Source organism: Myxine glutinosa, chromosome 3 (genome assembly GCF_964187855.1).
Source record: "Myxine glutinosa chromosome 3, kmMyxGlut1.1, whole genome shotgun sequence".
Lineage (NCBI taxonomy): Eukaryota > Metazoa > Chordata > Myxini > Myxiniformes > Myxinidae > Myxine > Myxine glutinosa.
Window position 1 is genome coordinate 57564664 of NC_136263.1, and position 4799 is coordinate 57569462.

The following is a 4799-nucleotide window of genomic DNA, read 5'->3' on the forward strand; positions in this document are numbered from 1 at the left end:
ACCCCAGATCCACCTTGTTTGTAATTCCAACTTCTTTCCTGGTAGTCCTGGCAGTATCCATATGTTTTATGCCTCTCCCACCCCCTTTCCCATGCCTCCCCCCCAAAGCCCTCTCCCTCCCACAGATCTCTCGATGTCTCCATGTCTCTCGGTTCCTGCTCTAAAATGTTGTGTTTGTGTCCTTCCCCCTCTCTCCCCATCTTGTCTACCGCTCCCGATGTTATTTGTTCTATGTGTCGGTTTGTCGGTTATGTGTCGGTTTGTCGGTTTGTCTTTCTGTGTGATAAATGTTCGCTCTTTCACGAGCCTCGATCTTGTATACAAAAAAAAAGAAAAAGAAAAAAAAAAGAAAAACAAATAGTATTATGGTTATATTTACTATTGAAGCGCGGTGCTACGCGCGCTACTTGCTTGCCAAGGAGGAAGCGGACAACGCGGTAAGTCAAAAGAGTCTTTATTGAAAGAGCCCTACTGTAGCACTGGAGTGCTCCGGGCTGCGCGCCCGGTGTATATCCCGAGGCCACGCCTACCCCTCAAGCGTGGCCGCCGCCCACTTGGTGCGCGGAATGATGCCATCACGCCAGTGAGCTTTCGTGTCTGCCACACGTGCCCCCCCAGAATTCCCGCGCACATGGAGGGCCAGTTTGCGGGGCAAACGGATGACCCGGCCGAAGCGCCCTCTGGCGACTGGCGGCGTCCGGGGTGCAGGGATGCCAGCTGGGATGCCTCCGGCTGCACCCGGGATGGGTGCAGGACCGGGGGGCGGCGTGCCGGCGGGGCTGGGCGGTGCCGGGGGTCCGCCCGCAGGGGGGCGGCCCCGACGCAGGGGCTGAGCCACCGGCGGTGGGTGGTCCACGTCGAGGTGGGCCGGCTTGAGGCGATCCACTGAGACGCGGTCGGGAGTACCGCCGATGTCCAAGGTGAAATGTTTCACCCCGGTCTCCAGCACGCGGAAAGGCCCGTCGTACGGGGGCTGCAGTGGTGTCCGGTGGGCGTCGTGCCGGACGAAGACGTACTCCGCGGTGCGAAGCTCTGGGGCGACGGGCGTAGGTGGGTGCCCGTGGTGCGCCGTCGGCACCGGGGCGAACCTCCGGGCGGTCTCCTGCAGCGCGGAGCGCTCCTGCGCCGCGGACCATGGTGCCGTGGGGTCGGGGTGGAACTCGCCCGGCACCCGCAGCGGTTGTCCGAAGACCAACTCCGCTGCGGATGCGCGCAGGTCGTCCTTGGGCGCCGTCCGGAGGCCCAGCAGGACCCAGGGGAGCCTGTCGACCCAGCCGCCGTCGCTGAGGGTGGCTCGGAGCGCGGCCTTCAACGAGCGGTGGAACCGCTCGCACAGGCCGTTGGCCTGGGGGTGGTAGGCCGAGGTTCGGTGCAGCTGGACCCCGAGCCCCCGCGCGACCACCCCCCAGAGCTCCGAGGTGAACTGGGGGCCGCGGTCGGACGAGATGTCCGAGGGGGCGCCGAACCGGGCGACCCAGGTGGCGATGAACGCCTACGCGACGTCCGCCGCCGTCGTCGCCGCCAAAGGCATGGCCTCCGGCCACCGGGTGGTGCGGTCCACCATTGTGAGGACATGGGTGAAACCCCGCGAGGGGGGCAGAGGTCCCACCAGGTCCACGTGAACGTGGTCGAACCTACGTTCCGGCACCGTAAACGGGGCCAATGGGGCCTGGGTGTGTCGGTGCACCTTCGCGCGCTGGCACGCGAGGCACGTCCTGGTCCAGCCGCGGACGGCCTTCCGGAGGCCATGCCAGACAAACTTTTCAGCGACCAACCTCTGGGAGGCCTTCGTGCCTGGGTGGGACAGGCCGTGGATGGCGTCAAAAACCCGGCGCTGCCAGCCCGCGGGCACGATGGGGCGAGGCCGCCCGAGGGAGACGTCGCACAAGACGGTTGCGTGTTCAGATCACGTCGGGGTCACCAATGAAGCGCAGTGCTACGCGCGCTACTTGCTTGCCAAGGAGGAAGCGGACAACGCGGTAAGTCAAAAGAGTCTTTATTGAAAGAGCCCTACTGTAGCACTGGAGTGCTCCGGGCTGCGCACCCGGTGTATATCCCGAGGCCACGCCTCCCCTCGGGCGTGGCCGCCGCCCACTTGGTGCGCGGAATGATGCCATCACGCCAGTGAGCTTTCGTGTCCGCCACACTATATTATTATTGTTATTATTACGAAAACGATACTACTGAAACGATACGACTGTATTAAGAAGCCTGAGCTTAATTTGTCCGAAGTGATCCGAAGGTGAGGCATAACGCCGAAGGCCTATACGTACCGTTTTGATGGAAGAGCCCTAACGCCGATGCTTTCGATATTTGATGGTCATTTTAACAATCGATTCGTTTGTGTTTCACACTGAATGAAAAACGTAAAGGTAGAGCATGGCGTTTGTGATATATGACAGGTTCGACGATATGTTCGGCCTGAACGGCATATAAATGAAAATGGCGGTGTGCGGAGTCAGCTGCTGCATCGCCGTAATGACACCAGACGTAATCACATCACCCTGTCATGTGACCAGATCCTCAGCTCTGATTGGTATACGTTTGAGGGGACATACATACAAACATACATACACACGGACGGACACACACTGTTCTGGATGGCTTTGCCCGATGGGCTACGCCGTAAAAAACAGCTTATATTGGGTAAGAGAGCCACTCTCATCGTATAACTTTAGTTATTCCGTTGTATTGTATACTTTAGTTATTCCGTTGTATTGTATACTTTAGTTATTCCGTTGTATTGTACAATTTAGCTATTCCGTTGTATTGTATAATTTAGCTATTCCGTTGTATTGTATACTTTAGTTATTCCGTTGTATTGTATACTTTAGTTATTCCGTTGTATTGTGTAGTTTAGTTATTCCATTGTATTGTATACTTTAGTTTTTCCGTTGTATTGTATACTTTAGTTATTCCGTTGTATTTTTGCTTAGCTAAGTGTACTGTGTCAATGTAAGTAGATACGCGTTGGGAGTGTAGATATAGGTTTTATTTTTATTTTTTGCTATATATTACTACATATTTCAACATATTCTATATTATTTTTCTACATGTTATTTTCTTGCTTCTATATTCTTAACTACAGCCATTTTTCTGCACCTCACACAGCAAAACACAAACACAACTCACTGTCAACGGTAACAAGGCTTTGGACATAGGAGCCGGCTCGAAGTTCGTGGTACGGGCGGCAATCGCGGTCTCTTTAGACAATATAGAGTAAGTTTGCTGTACAAAACCGCTGGCGCAAGTTCAGTTGCGGAACCTTTGAGGTGGGGGCGGGGGGGGGCGGGCATAAGACTTTTCTTTTGGGACCAGCCCATGGGGTGGGGTGGCCTAGAAGACAGCAAACCCATAGAAGCGGATGGCCAATGGGTGGGATGCGCTGCCCAAAAAGATGGTGTAAATGTTTACGAAGGCTGTAACCACACATCAGGAAAGCAGTTCTGGTTTTGGAGAAATAGTTGTGGAGTAGTAGTTTCAGTTCTTGGTGTCGGAGACCCAGTTACATGTTTGACTTAGACTTGGGATCAGACCTGGGCAGAGGCAGCACCCTCTCCTCATGCCACACCAGCCTGCATGGAACCACAACCAACTCTGACTATATTGGACACACAACCAGCTCGTGCCTTGCCTAACGCCCTCGTTCATTCCCCATTGTTGTGCGAGGCTCTGTATTTATTTTTGGTGCCATAATTGGGTTAGGCTTTTGGCTTTATTTATTTTGATTGTATGTACATATGTGTGTGTGCCTCCCAACAAGTTTGGCGTTTGAGTTCCTGGTCTGTCTGTTTATTTATAACCAGAAAAAAAATCACATGTCGCTTCGCTGACGGAAATACTAAGAGAGGGGAGTGGAAGAGAGAGAGAGAGGGGAGTGGAAGAGAGAGAGAGAGAGAGAGGGGAGTGGAAGAGAGAGAGAGAGGGGAGTGGAAGAGAGAGAGAGCGGGGAGTGGAAGAGAGAGAGAGAGAGGGGGGGGAGTGGAAGAGAGAGAGAGAGAGAGGGGAGTGGAAGAGAGAGAGAGAGAGAGAGAGAGAGAGGGGGGAGTGGAAGAGAGAGGGAGAGAGAGGGGGAGAGAGAGAGAGAGAGGGGAGTGGAAGAGAGAGGGAGAGAGAGGGAGAGAGAGGGAGAGAGAGGGAGAGAGAGGGAGAGAGAGAGAGAACGCTTCACGAATTTGCGTGTCATCCTTGCGCAGGGGCCATGCTAATCTTCTCTGTATCGTTCCATTTTAAGGTCTTTTATTACAAAAGTATAAAAAAGCACAACAAACCAAGTAATTCAATAGCAGTCAACAAAATAATTAAATCAAGGAATTGAAAAAAATGACATTAATTATAATTAGAGCAGCAAAAAAAGTTCATCTCCCTCCACCTTACACAGGATTTCAGCTTTGCACCATTTTTGAACAAAGTGATCAAGCCGAGAAGTCTCTCGGTAAAAATTAAATTCAATTTTAAGGCGGGCAGACACGAGGCCTTTAAAGGCTAACAAAATACTGCATTCCGGTGAGCTTGTCTCAGAGACCCGACTCTTCCGCGTAATATATATCGCGAGTTTCGCCTCAGCAAGTAAAAAATTAACGATTTGAGAACCGACATTCTCGTTAGACACAGGCATGCAGTACACAAAAAGATAAGAAGAAAAACAAAAACCGAAATTCTGGAAGACATATTTCAGGAGTTGAAAAAGTGGAGCCAGCCTTTGGCATCCGACATATGCATGGAAAGTGTCCTCGGAGTGATGGCAAAAAGGGCAGTCATCAGATATCACGAGGTTCAGTCGTTTAAGAAACGCGTTG

At 52.7% G+C, this 4799-nt stretch overlaps 1 non-coding gene across 1 annotated transcript; it reads right to left on the reverse strand.

Annotated features, from left to right (window-relative positions):
- Positions 1–4151: 4151 nt before the first annotated feature.
- LOC144891407 (U6 spliceosomal RNA) lies at positions 4152–4256 on the reverse strand. The gene has a single exon (XR_013622941.1). It is a non-coding gene; the product is annotated as a U6 spliceosomal RNA (small nuclear RNA).
- Between the last annotated feature and the right edge of the window lie 543 nt (positions 4257–4799).